Below are 17,235 nucleotides of genomic sequence, written 5' to 3'. Positions count from 1 at the left end.
ATGTGATTCAATATAATCTTTCGACTTTTTATTTATTTATTTATTTATTATTTATTTATTTATTTATTTATTTATTTATTTATTTATATCATTTATTATTATTATTATTATTATTATTATTATTATTATTATTATTATTATTATTATTATTATTATTATTATTATTATTATTATTATTATTATTATTATTATTATTATTATTATTATTATTATTATTATTATTATTATTATTATTATTATTATTATTATATTATTATTATTATTATTATTATAGTAGTAGTAGTAGTAGTATAGTAGTAGTAGTAGTAGTAGTAGTAGTAGTTAGTATATATTTTCTTCTTTCTTCTTCTTCTTCTTCTTCTCTTCTTCTTCTTCTTCTTCTCTTCCTTTCTTCTTCTTTTCTTCTTCTTCTTCTTCTTCTTCTTCTTCTTTTCTTCTTTCTTCCCTTCTTCTTCTCTCTTCTTCTCTCCTTCTCTTTCTTCTTCTTCTTTCTTCTTCTTTTCTTCTTCTTCTTCTTTTCTTCTTCTTCTTCTTCTTTTCTCTTCTTCTTTTCTTCTTCTTTTCTTTCTTCTCTCTTCTTCTTCTTCTCTCTTCTTCTTCTTCTTCTTCTCTTCTTCTTCTTCTTCTTCTTCTTCTTCTTCTTCTTCTTCTTCTTCTTCTTTCTTCTTCTTCTTCTTCTTTCTTCTTCTTCTCTTCTTCTTCTTCTTCTTCTTCTTCTTCTTCTTTCTTCTTCTTTCTTCTTCTTCTTCTTCTTCTTCTTCTTTCTTCTTCTTCTTCTTCTTCTTCTTCTTCTTCTTCTTCTCTTCTTCTTCTTCTTCTTCTTCTTCTTCTCTTCTTCTTCTTCTTCTTCTTCTCTTCTTTCTTCTTCTTCTTCTTCTTCTTCTCTTCTTCTCTCTTCTTCTTCTTCTTTCTTCTTCTTCTTCTTCTTCCTTCTTCTTCTTCTTCTTCTTCTTCTTCTTCTTCTCTTCTTCTTCTTCTTCTTCTCTTCTTCTTCTTTCTTCTTCTTCTCTTCTTCTTCTTCTTCTTCTTCTTCTTCTTCTCTTCTTCTTCTTCTTCTTCTTCTTCTTCTTCTTCTTCTTCTTCTTCTTCTTCTTTCTTCTTCTTCTTCTTCTTCTTCTTTCTTCTTCTTCTTCTTCTTCTTCTTCTTCTTCTTCTTCTTTCTTCTTTCTTCTTCTTCTTCTTCTTCTTCTTCTCTTCTTCTTCTTCTTCTTCTTCTTCTTCTTCTCTTCTTCTTCTTCTTCTTCTCTTCTTCTTCTTCTTCTTCTTCTTCTTCTTCTCTTCTTCTCTTCTTCTTCTTCTTCTTCTTCTTCTTCTTCTTCTTCTTTCCTTCTTCTTTTTTCTTCTTCTTCTTCTTCTTCTTCTTCTTCCTTCTTCTTCTTCTTCTTCTTCTTCTTCTCTTTCTTCTTTCTTCTTCTTCTTCTCTTCTTCTTCTTCTCTTCTTCTTCTTCTTCTTCTTCTTCTTCTTCTTCTCTCTTCTTCTTCTTCTTCTTCTTCTTCTCTTCTTCTCTTTTCTTTTCTTTCTTCTTCTTCCTTCTTCTTCTTCTTCTTCTTCCTTCTTCTTCTTCTTCCTTTTCTTCTTCTTTCTTCTTCTTCTTCCTTCTTCCTTCTTTCTCTCTTCTTCTTCTTCTTCTTCTTCTTCTTCTTCTTCTTCTTCTTCTTCTTCTTCTTCTTCTTCTTCTTCTTCTCCTTCTTCTAGCTTATCCGCATTCTGCAGGGTTGTCATAATGAATGCAATGCATCTCGGTTAAATGCATCATCTTCCTCCAGGGCTAGTTCTTTCAAAATAATATAATCCTTTATCCTGTCCAATTGTGTATCTAATATGCTCTTGGCACCTCCCATACACACGTGTTCAGTTCTTTATCTTACACCGATGCCTGCTCCTTTAATTTCTTAATTTGATAAACTGTAACCTTTGTGAAATGGAATATTCTGCGCGCGCGCACACACACACACACACACACACACACACACACACACACATGTGCCATTGAAAACCCTGATTCAAATATACCAACAATCGCTCTCTCTCTCTCTCTCTCTCTCTCTCTCTCTCTCTCTCTCTCTCTCTCTCTCTCTCTCTCTCCCTCTCTCTCTCCCTCTCTCTCTCTCTCTCTCTCTCTCTCTCTCTCTAAGGCTTTATCTGGGTATCGTATCTTATTGGATTATTAATCCAGGGAACCATCGTGAACTAATAGTTCTGGGTACTGGAGAACTTCGTGCAGGGAACCCATATTTGAATCTTAACCCATTGATTTACAGAAAGTGCATAAGACAATAAAATCAACTACATTAGGAGCGCGAAACGGAGCAATTCGTTTTTTTTAAATTGATGGAACGAAATTAACGTCACTCAACTCATTGTTGTTGTGTTTTAGACAGCCAATTTAATGATCACTACTCACTAAATTCCATCAATTAGACTATAAACGTTTAAGGTTACACATAGTTTTGTGTGTTGGTACCTTCTAGCTGGCTGGCGAATGTTATGAGTATTTTACCTAAACGCAAAGCATCAATAAGAGAATATGTTGTTTTATTTTTAAACGACAACAAAAAAAGCAATCAAAGCAGCATTTTTGCGGACAGCGGATTTTCCATGAATCAATGTAAAAAAAAAAAGACATTTTAAAACTATATCCAAAGGACATGCATTCTTAATTTCGAATTTATTATTATTCTATAGATATGAAGTTGACGTCACTCATGTCTTTGTTATTGGTTTCTGCCATCCGCTTTTATGACCAATTCTCACTAAACTGTATTAACCAGACTATAAACGTTTAAAGTTACACATAGTTTTGTGTGTTGTTCCGCCGGATGGCAATGCTGTGAGTTTCTTAGCCAAGCGCACACTATCTAATTAGTGAATTGTACAAAACTTAAAAGATTTTTGTTTTAAAAAAGTATAAAACGAGTTTCGTAAGAATGTTTTATTGAAGGCAAGAGATATAGATAGAAAGAAAATGACGTCACTCGGGTCTTTGTTTTTGCTTTTTGCCATCCGCGTTTATGAGTAATTTCACTCAAATGTATTATCCAGACTATATAAATGTTCAAGGTTACACATAGTTTGTGTGTTGGTTCGTTATACTTCCTGATAGCAATGTTGTGAACTTCTTAGCCAAGCGCACACTATCTATAAGTGAATTATACTAAACTTACAAGATTTTTGTTTAACAATAGAATAAAACAAGTTTTGTTAGAATGTTTTATTGAGGACAACATATATACCGTGGAATGGGGTGACTATAAGGCCAGTTGTGGTGACCTGTGCGATCTTCTTTTTCTAAAGAGTGAGAAAGTGTAAAATCTATCAAATGATGTATAGATAGTATGCGCTTGGCTAAGAAGCTCATAACATTGCCATCCGGAAGTATAATGGACCAACACACAAAACTGTGTGTATCCATGTACGTTTATAGTCGGGTTAATACAGTTCAGTGAGCATTACTCATAAACGCGGATGGCAAAAAAACAATAACAAAGACCTGAGTGACGTCATCTTTGAACTATCTATAGATAGTTTGCGCTTAGCTAAGAAGCTCACAACATTGTCATCCGGAAGTATAACGGACCAACACACACAACTTTGTGTAACCTTGAACGTTATAATCAGGTTAATACAGTTTAGTGAGAATTACTCATAAACGCGGATGGCAAAAAACAACAAAGACCTGAGTGACGTCATCTTCGTTCTATCTATATTTTAACATATTATTTGATTCATAATTTTCAGTCCAGGTTGGGGGGGGGGGACATTTTAGGGGAATGGTCTTAGTCCCTCTAACTGGCCTTAGTCACCCAATTCCACGGTGGTTTTTGTTTTGGAATGAGATTACTTGGTGTTTTCCAGGCCCTGGCCGGATTCCCTAGCTGGGAGGGAAACAGTCAAATGTATAGTTAGAGTTTTGGGAGGTGATATTTTTTTTCTTGTAAATCATCTCTCTGTTATGCACTGTATTGTTTTGTTTACATATTATATAATATGATTTGTAAATATTTGGGTGCATCCCTCTTAGTTGAGACCTGTGCTTGTGTCTGTATGAGACTTTTCGGTGACCTCAAACTAAGTACTTTGATAGCGTGCTCATGGATTCTACATCTGTTAACTATTTGAACCAATTCCCCTTTGTCTTACCTTTTCTTGGGTGCTTTAATTGTAATTATAGAACTTTTTACTATCCCATTTTCTTCCTTTTTACTGGCGCTGATATGACTTTAATGTGCTGCAAGCGCCGTAAAACTCTTAAAATCTAAAACCTAGAACTAGTATCTACCCCTACCCCCTCCCCCCTCCCCCCTCTTTTGTTTCCATGCAACCACATTCCACAACATATCAAACACACACACATGTATACACAACACACACACACACACACACACACACACATATATATATATATATATATATATATATATATATATATATATATATATATATGTATATATACTCAATGAGAGCACACTACAACATGTCACTACACAACAACACTAATCACCGCTAAATCAACAACACAACGGAAGTGAGGGCGCAAATAAATAAACATTGACTCCTTGAGCTCTACTAACGTATCAATCGCGTGCTGCAGTTGTCACCCTTTGTTTTCAGTCTTCTCATGAAGCTGATTTGACCTCACAATAAATTTTTGAAATATGACAGTTAAACCGTTTTGCCACCACCCTTATTAAAAACGGCCCCGAAGCAAATCATTGCTTTCCTGTACCTCGAATAAAACAAAATCTTGACATCAAAAGAATAATCAAAAATAATATTTCGCAAAAACTGTGAATTCCTTTGCTATCTCATTGATTGAATTAATTGCACAATCAATTTCATTTCAATCAGCGCAAATAAACGCAAATGATGATTTGAACTTTATAGATAGAATGAAGTTGACGTCACTCGGGTCTTTGTTATTGTTTTTTGCCATCCACGATTATGAGTAATTCTCACTTAAGTGTATTATCCAGACTATAAAAGTTCATGGTTACACATAGGTTTGGGTGTTGGTCCGTTCTACTACCGGATGTCAATGCTGTGAGCCTCTTAGCCAAGCGCATACTATTTATAAGCATAAAAACTAAAATATTGAAATCAATATAACAATACTGGAAAGCAATAAATACTGATCGCCTTACAAGAATGTACATTTATAAATCGTTTAATTTTGTTCATTCGATCGGTCTCAACTGTGTGTCATAAAATAATACGGAATGGACGGGTAAACTGCCGTACTCTGGAAAAAACTCGTATTTAAACATTTGGCCAGAAAACTCGTCCTTCAAATATCGGTTGATTTAAATGACCCTCATCTTCGCAAAAGCTCTCAAATCTGGGACTAGGGAAGACTTCGCGAAGTCCCAGGTTTGAGAGCTTTTGCGAAGATGAGGATCATTTAAATCGATCGATATTTAAAGGACGAGTTTTCTGGCCAAATGTTTAAATACGAGGGTTTTTTTTTCTAGAGTACCGCAATTCACTGATATTAATGACAGTGGGTACACAATACAAACCATTGAGTGAGACGTTTTCTAATCAGTAAGAATTTAAAGAGTATTAAAGAAAGATATAATACACTCATCATGAAAACTTACTTTAGAATGTTTTCATGACATTGGATTGATTAAATTGTTGTTTTCAGCGCGTCAATTAGCACCGTGGGCGTGTCTTGTTGCGCGTTAAAAATAAGACATTTAATACATCCACAGCAATGAAAGACATTGGTAAAAAAGCTTGTATATAACCTGAGTTGATAAAGGCGTCTTTGGTTGCCTCTCGAACATAAGCCTCAAGGAAGATATAATTGTTTGTATTCTTTCAAATTAATATGCATGAGGGAGATTAAAACGGCCAGTAATTGGAATTAGGCAATAATATGGTTATGATGTAGATTTTAGAAAATATCAGGAATGTATTGAGCAAATAATATCTTTTCATCACCTTGATCATTATTGATATTGCCATTGAAAATAACAAAATGTTTTATTTAAAAATGTCTCATCATAATGTCGTTTTTAATATTTTCGCACGTAAATTGTTTTGGGACACATTCATATAATACAATTAGCAATGTCTTCTTGTTAGAGAATCATCAGTGGGTAATAATAATAATATGAGTAAATCGAAATTTTGTCCAGTTTCTTTGTCAACCATTTTTTTCTTCTTACAATTTCAATGAGGCGAATTATCGATGGTTTTTCTTTTTGTATCGAAACTTTAGTCCTATACACATATTTAATACACTATACAAGCTTGAATACATAAAAAAATAAATACAAAAAACAAAAACAAAAACAAGTTGTGTTATTATACGATAATTTGTTAATATAGACTAGTCTATTTTGAGAATCGTCTTCAAAATATCGTGATTCGAATCAAGACTGATAAACACTTCATGTGCGGCTATGTGGTCTTGTAGTGTATAACACCTGCTGGATCGGGAGGTCCTGGGTTCGAGTCTCCGAGTCTCTGAGTTTTTACTCACATGCTGTCACCGTAATGTGGTGTAAAATGAGTACGTAGTTGGAAATAATTGCAATTTTGCTTGAAGGCATCATATCTCGTCCTCTACGTTAAGTGTTGCTGTTGGCTAGGGACCCCTTGTAAAGCGCTTTGAGCGCGTTTAGTGGATATTGCGCTTATAAACGCTTGATTTTTTAGTTTTTGTTTTGTATTTATGATGAGAGAAACGAGGTCCAAGCAGACTGGACACAAAAGTCACAATGAACGTTTCGATTTTTAATGCAGGTCTAAAACGGTGGCATCTAATTCAGTTTTAATTGACGGATGTTTAAAGCATTCATTAATTCCATGTTTATGCACGCATATTTAACATTTATTCCGCGTAAACAATGCCTGATCCTGCATATTTTGACCAAAGTTGTCACGTTGGTGTTTTAAATGGCACATTTCACAATCTTGATATTTTTAACAACCCCTTTAGCAAGACAAAATGGGTATTATTTTTTTCAAATAATTTAATTTTACACAATTAATAGACAAATTAACACCAATCAAATATGTTTACCTTTACATTTGCAGGACATGGTGAAACATTCATTAATGAACATGGCAGCAGCATAAGAAAATAATAATTAACCAGTTTATTTATATCAACGTGTACTTATGTGCAGGTCAGACAACCCAAATTGTTATAAGCTCACTGTTGTAATGGAAATACTCTCAAACTAACGCGAAATATTGTCCATTACAACAATGTTAAATCAAGGGCATTAATCGGTGTTCAGTTATCAGACTTGCTAATATTATGTGCACCTAAATGTGTCTATTGATATGTACTGAATATCAGGTCTGATAGTCCAAACTATCACGGAACCATTGTCGTAATGGAAATAGTCTCAAACCAACGCAAAAATATTGTCCATTACAACAATGTTAAATCAAGGCTATAATTGCGTTCAGCAACCTGAGTTGCAAATATATGAACCCAGATGTATATGCATTTTAGTAAAATAAAGTGATTGATAATTGTCTATGACATTTAGCATGTTTTGCAAATTAATCTGGCCCGTGCTCACGCCCTGTGAATGAAATCGATGTAAGTCGACGTGTACATATATGCAAGTCTGACACCAGAACCCATTTATGGGCCTAGTTTAACGTTGTTGTAATGGATACTATTTTGCGTCAATCTTTTGAGATATCCATTACAACAATGAACCCATAAGAAATTGGTTAATCAGACCACAGACTAGACCGATCTGTGAATCAGACCTGCAAATGAGTGCAGGTCGATATAAGTAACGCAATGATTCATAATGCATTATTTACATAAACTTTCACAGGAATAATCACTTGATTCTTGTTCTCCAGGTATCGATTTAATTCGTATTTGTTCTTTGATACCAAATATGCTTGGAAATATTATTGTCTAATTTCATTATTATCATACATGCACCGTGATGCATACTTTTATCATTGACTCATTGTTTGTCTTTTAAACAGTTTTTGCATTGAATAATTGTCTCAGCCTAGAGACGTGCAATTCTTGTCTGGACGGAGCTATCTCTGAATAAAAGACCTTTATGAAAATATTTTACTCCGACGTATACCTATATACAGGTCTGACATCCGAACCCACTAATGGGCATAGTTTAACATTGTTGTAATAGACACAATTTTGCGTCATTCTTTTAGATTTCCATTAGAACAATGAGCCCATAAGGAATTGAGTTATCAGGCCTGCAAGTAAGTTCACTTCGGCTTCTAGTAAAATCTTGTGCTTATCTTGTCTTTTGATCAGATAAAATTGAAAATTATGATACTACAATTATTTTAGTCTTAAACATGATAAATTGACTACCATATTTTTTTCTTAAGTGATGATTTAGCAGTAATAATTTTTTCCCTTGAGATCAGAGGAATTCCAAAAATCGATTCGTAAAAGAAAGGTAATAAAACGAACAATAATAATATCTGTAAACTCCAACTTTAAAACAAACAACACATTTTGCAAATATCTTTAGCCTATTGAATCAATGCAAATTGCAAATAATATTGTCGAATGGTTTGAGGGATTATTTGTTTCTTTTTAAAATTTCCATCCGGTGGGACAAACAAACAAGTATGATTATACTTTCGTGAATTGCGTTGTGTTCAATCCAGCGACATCTATATATAATATACTTTTAGTAGACGATGTAGAAGATGCATCGATCACAACATTTTGTAATGTTCTTCGCGTCAACGTCATGCAATGGTGTTATCCCATTCCACTCTCAGATCGTGAAACAACTACTTGTTGGTTGGTGCTTTCACAGTGTGAAGTCGTGAGTCTAATTTCTTGCGGTTTATGTTCTGTGGTATCAGTTGTTCTCAAAGCAAATTATTGGCACAAAATGTAGCATAAATCATTGCTTATTTAATTTTAGTATTTTGAACATTTTAAATTATTTACAGTTCATACTATTTTCAATACATTTAATCATTGAATGTCATAACATTGTACAATGTTTGATCTTAAAAGAAGTACGTACATACTTAAGACTATGATGATAAATTATTATTTTGCGTCATCAAATTTTGCCGCTTAGAATTTTACAGCATTAAAATAAGAACAAAATACCAAACACGGAACGTTTCGGGCCCAAAACCGTTCTTCAGTAAACAACAACAAACAATAAAACATAATTACATTACTTTAAAAACAAGTTAGACGGCAGAGTAATATTTAGCGCTTCCTTTTGGTAAGAACTGAGATCTTGGAATGTAAACAAAAAGAAGCCTCTTCTAGGTGTACATATTAGCAGGTGTGATAACCGAACGCAAGTTTAGGCTTGGTTTAAAATGGTTTTGATAAACAATATTTTGCGTTGGTTTGAGAGTATTTCCATTGCAAAGAACCCTTAACAATTTGGGTTATCAGACCTGCAAATAAGTACACGTCGATGTAGTCTATATCGTAGGAAATAATTATTTTTAAGATTAAAGATTTTATAATTCATAGTATTTGTGTGAATACCAAGCTTTTAGAAGCTGTAGATTGTTCTTGCAATAAACAAACAAAAAATGAATATAACAGTTTCAAGGTAGAATAAAATACCAAACATGGAAGGTTTTGGGCTCAAATCTCTTCTTCAGCAAACCAAAAAAACAATAAAAACGTTAACCAGTCGAGGTCGGCTGATACTTCTTCAGATCTTTAGTTAAATATTCACCCTGGTGCCAGATCTGGTTGGCAAAATAATCCAAAACAATAAGTGTAGCCTTTACCAATCACACACATGTTGTGCTGTGTTAAACGCTTTAAATTATATACTGGCAAATTAACGATCTACGAACTGCAAGTATTAATGATATTTGCAGTCTTACTTTTTGGAATTCCGACGATTTCCCAATCGGTTCACAAGCTTGCGAGTTCGCGTTGGGAACAAAGTTCGGATCCCAAAACGCAAAAGTCTAAGAAATATTTTATTCTACCTTTCAATCGATTCCGATTTCGTAATTTCTGAATAAAAGACATTTTCCAAAAATATTTAGATGATACTTATTCTTTGAAAAAAATAATTTCAGTGAAATGTAACGCTTGACAATCCGACGTTGATATTACGCGTGAGTACGAGTTTATTCATGGAAAGGATAGAATACGACGTGTGCCTGGTTTAACATTGTTGTAATGGACAATATTTTGTGTCATTTTTTAAATATTTCCATTGCAACAATGAGCCCATAAGAAATTAGGTTATCAGACCTGAAAATAATGCACATCGGTAGAATATTATTCTATAAGACCTTATATGTGGCGCACCGCCTCGAAACGGTATTATGACGAATGAACCAGAAGTCATAAAGTCAAGATTTAAATTTGAGCGAATAGAAAAATACATTTTTTTTAAAACACTAAGAAAATATCCCAATTGTCCTCGGTAAAACTTAAAAACTTAACCCAAGTCACATATTTTTGAATAGGAGTTCCATTTTAGTCTCATTTTCTGGAAGAAGGTTTTGTCAGATTAAATGTAGGCCTAACAAGTACACATGATCATTCATTCCATCAGCAATAAAATTGTTGATGTTTCATATAAGGCAACAAAACCAAAGGATTACCCATTGATTGATTGATTGATTGATTTATTGGTAGGTAGATAGATTGACGAATTGATTGAACTGTAAAGATAATGATGATAGCATTTAATGTCAGACCAGCACAGATTAACAAATTGAAAATTATTTGAATCTGTTTATGATGTATGTGCATGTATGTATGCGAACGCGCATGAGAGAAAGAGAGGAAGCGAGATAAATAGACAGACAGATAGATAGATAGATAGATAGATAGATAGATAGATAGATAGATAGATAGATAGAGGTAGAGATAGCGAGATAGATAGATAGATAAATAGATAGATAGATTTTGGATTAAATGTATTTGCCGAACAAGTCTATATAAATAGAATATCACATACACACACACACACACACACATTTATATATATATATATATATATATATATATATATATATATATATATATATATATATAATCACTCACGTATTTTTAAGCCGAAACGAACGTCTCCATGTCTTTCATTTCATCAGTCGGCATTTATCCACCAACAATCACACATATATATATATATATATATATATATATATATATATATATATATATATATATAATATATATAAATATATATATATATATATATATATAAAGACAATTAAACAAGATTCAGTTCAATCTATCTATTCATTTACAACTAGTTATTTACAAGAAAATCAGTCATAACCTTTTCCATTCCAGGAAAGTTGATGTTTGAAACAATTGAACTCTGTTCTAGAAATGTTCTGGAATTGTATTGCAAAGTCCTGGTGTAGTAAAACGTATTTTTCCATAGGATCTTGTTTTTACCTTTGGCATATTTATAGAATTGGGATGTTAGAATAGAAAAGGTATATCTTATTTTTAGATGTATGAGATCGTTTCGACAGTGAAGGGATAGGGAATATAACATGGCTCAATACTCCACAAGGAGATACTGGAATAAGCAGCCATCGTAAAACGCCACAAATGACCAGTAAGAGCTTAAGGAAACACACACCAAAAAAAATCAAACAAAACAACAGCAAAACCAAGAACAAAAAATATTTTTTTAAAACAGAAGAAAAACAACAGCAAGCAATTAAAAACCAGAGTGATACAACGCTGTGGACTGTAAAAAGTAATTTTTTAAAAACAACAAAAATGAATATAACAGCTTCAAAAAAGAACAAAATACCAAACACGGAACGGACTCAAAAGACCTCTTCAGCCATCAACAAAAAACAATGAAAACATACATAAATACATTACTAAAAATCCATATTTATTGTGTACTCGCCCTCTGTACAAAAATCTTGGAATCAGGGAGGACGTGCTCAGTATCCTTCTGTCGTCAAATCTGTTTTCTTTTTTAGTAATGTATTTATGTTTTCATTGTTTTTGTGTTTGTTGTTGGCTGTATTTTGTTCTTTTTAGAAGCTGTTATATTATTCATTTTTTTATCATTACTTTTAAGCAAACAATAAAATGAGATTTCATAAATTGGGTTCTAAACTAGGTCCTATGTATGTTTTTGAAAGTAGTCCATCAGAACCACTGGGCCTATCATGGAGCCGCAGTTTATCCCGGCGTCTATAGCGTGAAAAGACAATAGCAATGGGGATGATCTATATTACATTTCCATGTGCTCGAGGTCATTGGTCACATTGCAAAGCGTGCTTAAAATGATTCACATAGCGAAACGTGTCCAGAGTTTGAGAAATATCCAACGCACGTCACAATTGGTCATTTTGCTCAGCATGACTCATGGGTATGTTTACAACTTTCTTAAACAAAGCAGCCTGTAATATATATTTATTGTACAATCGGTGTACAGCAACATATCATGTGATCGATGACTTGAGTGGACGAAAACATGAATATAGATTGCTCCCATTGCTTGCTATTATTTCACTGCTGTGAGCAAGAGGGGGGGGGGGGTGTCAGAAAAATTCTCGACTGCACCCGGAATCGATCATGGTCTCTAAGCGTGTAAAGCGAGTGCACTAGCAACTGAGCTATCGGGATCCCGATCACCCAACCCTGTTTAGTTGATAATTTAACTGTTGTATATTTCTACAGTGTGATGTTATTTCTACAATCTCACACCAATTAAAACTAATTTCATCTCATCTATTTTGTATGATTTCCTCCATAGGCCAACTAAAGCGTTAAAAGATATCCAGAGACTTTCTCCATGATGTATCTGTTACTATTTTGGATCCAATTTATGTTGTTTTCCTTTCATGTAAATTATGGATTCGATAATGATCGGATTCTTGTGTCCCAAACAATTTATAACACCTCCACTATGCCAATACACGAAGCACCTACAACTTTGAAAACAAGAGCTATGATGACAAACTTTGATCCTTTATTAGAAAAAGAAAAGAATGAAAACAAGCTAACAACTGGTCTGCCAAACGATCGAATCCTTTTACACGATACCGCCACAGTCACCACCACAACCACGGCGGAATCTCCAAAACGCAAGAAAGAAACTGAGAAGGATATCAATTTAACTCCGACAGTCCATTTGCATTACGAATCAAAATCCGAGAAAGTTTCTTTTTTAAGCACACCACACCCATTATCAGAAAGCATAACAACGAATGCTGAATTACCTTCAATCAGAATTGATGAGTCGGATACAGATTCTGAATTTAAACACAATCCCACAAGCAAAATTTCTATTTCAAATACGGTGAAACCACTTCCTCCACCTCCAAATTTAGCTAATACGGTGAAACCACTTCCTGCACTTCCAAATTTAGCTAATACGGTGAAACCTCTTCCTCCACTTCCAGATTTAGCTAATACGGTGAAACCTCTTCCTCCACTTCCAAATTTAGATCTTCCTCCACTTCCAACGCCGCCACCTCTTCCTCCACTTCCAAATTTAGTTCTTCCTCCAATTCCAACCCCGCCACCTTCAAATAAGCATACCGAATCTGCAATCCCTTCCCTTCCCGGGCCCCCCACAGTACCACCTGCTGTCTCTACCATTTTTGATGAGCTTCATGAGCCAGACATGTCGTTCGTTGAGCAAGTCATTGCGCTGGAAAAACAGGTATTTTGTTTGTTGAATTTTAGTAGGTAACAAAATTGTGATGTCAAAAAGCCGATTCCATTCTCATTGAAAGTGTAAAAAACCTCTCATCCGGAGGATTGGATAAACACATTGTTTAACTCAACTTCTGATTTCAAAGTGATGGCATATATGTCTGTCGCAAATAAAGGTCTTTGAGGGTCTATTCCAAGGGGAAACTGAAATAACACAGGCGTCAGCCGCAGTACAGCGCGCAAATTGAACTAGGGCGACGTGACTTGTTCAAGGCCATACAGTGCAGCAGCGGGTGATCGAACTCGGTACCGTTTGGGTATGAAGCAAAGAACGTACCGCTGAGCCACACTACCCCTAGATGATGTATTTACGTGCTCTGCGTGATAATATGTATATTTGTTTTGATTTTATCTTTCTTTTTTTCAAATGACTTCATTTATTATTTCCTCAGGTTTGCATAAGATATTGTGGCACATCAGGCTTCCCATCACCATGGATCATAGGTCGTGGAAGAGCTAACTGCAACAAGTGCTACTGTGACCAAGTTAGTCAAATAGGATCTTCTTTTTCTAATTTCAGCTTATCCCGCATTTTGCAGGGCTGACATAATGAATGCCACAACTCCATGCATCTCGGTTCATTGCATCATCTTCCTCCAAGCCCAGTTCTTTCATATCGTCATTTACCCTATCCAGCCATTTTGTCTTAGGGCGTGCCTCTTTCCCGCTAATTGTATATCATATGGAAGCAAAACGTCTTCTTCAGTAAGATTTATTGAGCCAAATAAGCATATAAAGTTCCATAGCTGGAGTTTAAAAGATTGTAATCCTACTAATTTTTCCTATCTAGTTCTAAGCAGGTCTGCATATATAAAATGTAACATGAAGAATTGTTTCAGAAAGAAACGCATTTTAATGTGTTTCCTTTCTTCTCTACCAGGCATGTGTTGTCCTCCACAATTGTTGTCCCGATGTCTTATTACGCAACATCACTTCACATGATGGAGGTCATGGTTCAGATTGTGTGCAGACAAGTCCCTTCGCGAAGAGTTCCAGGTGACCATTTGAGTTATTGTAAATGCTATTACAGTTCCCATCAGAGTATTTCACATCTCTAGACGGCGATGTGGTCTAGTGGTATCACACTCGTCTTCGGATCTGCGCGGCGCATAGTTGAATCTTTGGAAAATGCTCTTTACTCACATTTCATCACCGTACTCAATTGTAAAATAAGTACCTGGCCGTGAACAGCGTTGTCTCCTTCGGAAAAAATGTAATATCGCCTAACAGACGTAATGTCTTGTCCTGCATGTTAAGTGTTGCTGTTGACTAGGGACCCCTGTGTAAAGTGATTTGAGCACGTTTAGTGGATATTGCGCAATATTATAAACTCTCAAATTTAGACAATGTCTTCAGGTGTGGGTATTTGTGGGGCGAGAGAGAGAGAGAGAGAGAGATAGATAGAAAGATAGAGAGAGAGAGAGAGAGAGAGAGAGAGAGGAATAGGTAGACACCACCCCCCCCCCCCCACACACACACACACACACAAAATACAGAGAAAGAGAGAGACAGACAGACAGAGAGACAGAGTGAGAGAGAGAGAGAGAGAGAGAGAGAGAGAGAGAGGGAGAGAGAGAGAGGGAGAAAGAGAGAGAGAGAGAGAGAGAGAGAGAGAGAGAGAGAGATTGTTGCCCTTGACTTTAAATGGCAAGGTCAGCCTAATTTTTTGGCAAAGTGCAAAACGGTCTAACCAGTTCATTGCTGGACTCTGGAACAACAAATATTTAAATATTTGGTCAGAATACTCGTCCTTCATTTATCGATGTATTTGAATGACCCTCATCTTGGCAAAGACTCTCAAACCTGGGACTTCACGGTTAATGTTACTACTACTACTACTACTACTACTACTACTACTACTACTACTACTACTACTACTATTACTACTTTTCTTCTCTTCTTCTTCTTCTTCTCTTCTTCTTCTTCTTCTTCTTCTCTTCTTCTTCTTCTTCTACTTACTTACTATATACTACTCTACTATACTACTTACTACTACTACTACTACTACTACTACTACTACTACTACTACTTACTACTACTATTACTACTACTACAACTAAACTACTACTACTACTACTATCTACTATTACTACTTACTACTACTACTACTACTTACTATACTACTACTACTACTACTACTACTACTACTACTCCCTACTACTACTACTACTACTACTACTACTACTATATACTACTACTACTACTACTACTACTACTACTACTACTACTTACTACTACTACTAATACTACTACTACTACTATTACTACTACTACTACTACTACTACTACTACTACTACTACTACTACTACTACTACTACTACTACTACTACTATACTACTACTACTACTACTACTACTACTACTACTACTACTACTACTACTACTACTACTACTACTACTAATACTAATACTACAACTACAACTACTACAACTACAACTACTACTACTACTACTACTACTACTACTACTACTACTGCTGCTACTACTACTACTACTACTACTACTACTACTACTACTACTACTAATACTACTACTACTACAACAACAACAACTACTACTACAACTATTATCATTATCAATTTGAAACAAATTATTAACAAGATTCAGTTTTTTTTAAAGCATAAGAAGCATCTGACAATATTTTTTGGTAATTAAAAAAAAATGCTTTCCCTTTTTTCTTTCTTTTTTAATTCTTAGTGCCACGTTTAGGACTATGATAACTAAGTGCCCCGTCGATACAGAATATTTTGGAAGCGGTAAAGAATCTCAGCGTTCATCCGACATTACTCGATCTAAATGTGAAGACATAGACCAATTTGATTTTCAACAGAACAGTCCAGTCAGTACACGGGATACAAATATAACATACAGGAATATTTTCTGTGCCCGATGCAACAAGGTCAACAATACTTTTCAATGGAAGTCATCCGTGAAGTGTGAGAATGGTATGGTGAAACTTCTAGAGGGCAATCCAGATAAGGGAGAAATTTACAGAAGACTCAATTCTGAAGATGAAGTTGCGAGGACAGGCTGCTGGTTGACGTACATTGCAATTGACAACGAGGCTGATTTGATTGAGAGAGAATGTAGTGTTTTTTCTACACCTCTTGTCAATAGCTGTAACCAGACTGGAACATGGAGAGTCTACGATTCGAGGTTGGATCGTGCCTGCAACTTGTATACATCCGTATTTTTACAAAGATATAAAAACATTTTTTGTTTTTTGTGTAACATTGGTCAAAGTTTAACAATTATGCAATTAATTGCAAGCAATTCGGGTGTAGTTGTAAATCCAGGTAGAGTTGCTTTCGACGCACTATTGGATTTCAGCAGCTCATATGCATCTCACACTTCAATGGCAAAGCATATTGGAAAAGAATCAGTAGATCTATGTGGTGAAAGTCAGATTTACGACAATATAACGGTAGGTTTAACTTACATGCTATTCTTTTCTAAATGATTGTATTATCAACATCATTAGTCCACTTTCTTATCTTCTTCATAATCATGATCATGATCATCATCATCATACTCATCATCATGATCATACTCATCATCATGATCAGAA

The sequence above is a fragment of the Berghia stephanieae genome, chromosome 3, assembly GCF_034508935.2.
Source record: "Berghia stephanieae isolate SIO BIC M18660-M18661 chromosome 3, UCSD_Bste_1.3, whole genome shotgun sequence".
Taxonomy (NCBI): Eukaryota; Metazoa; Mollusca; class Gastropoda; order Nudibranchia; family Aeolidiidae; genus Berghia; species Berghia stephanieae.
Note: the sequence above shows the minus strand (reverse complement) of the source record.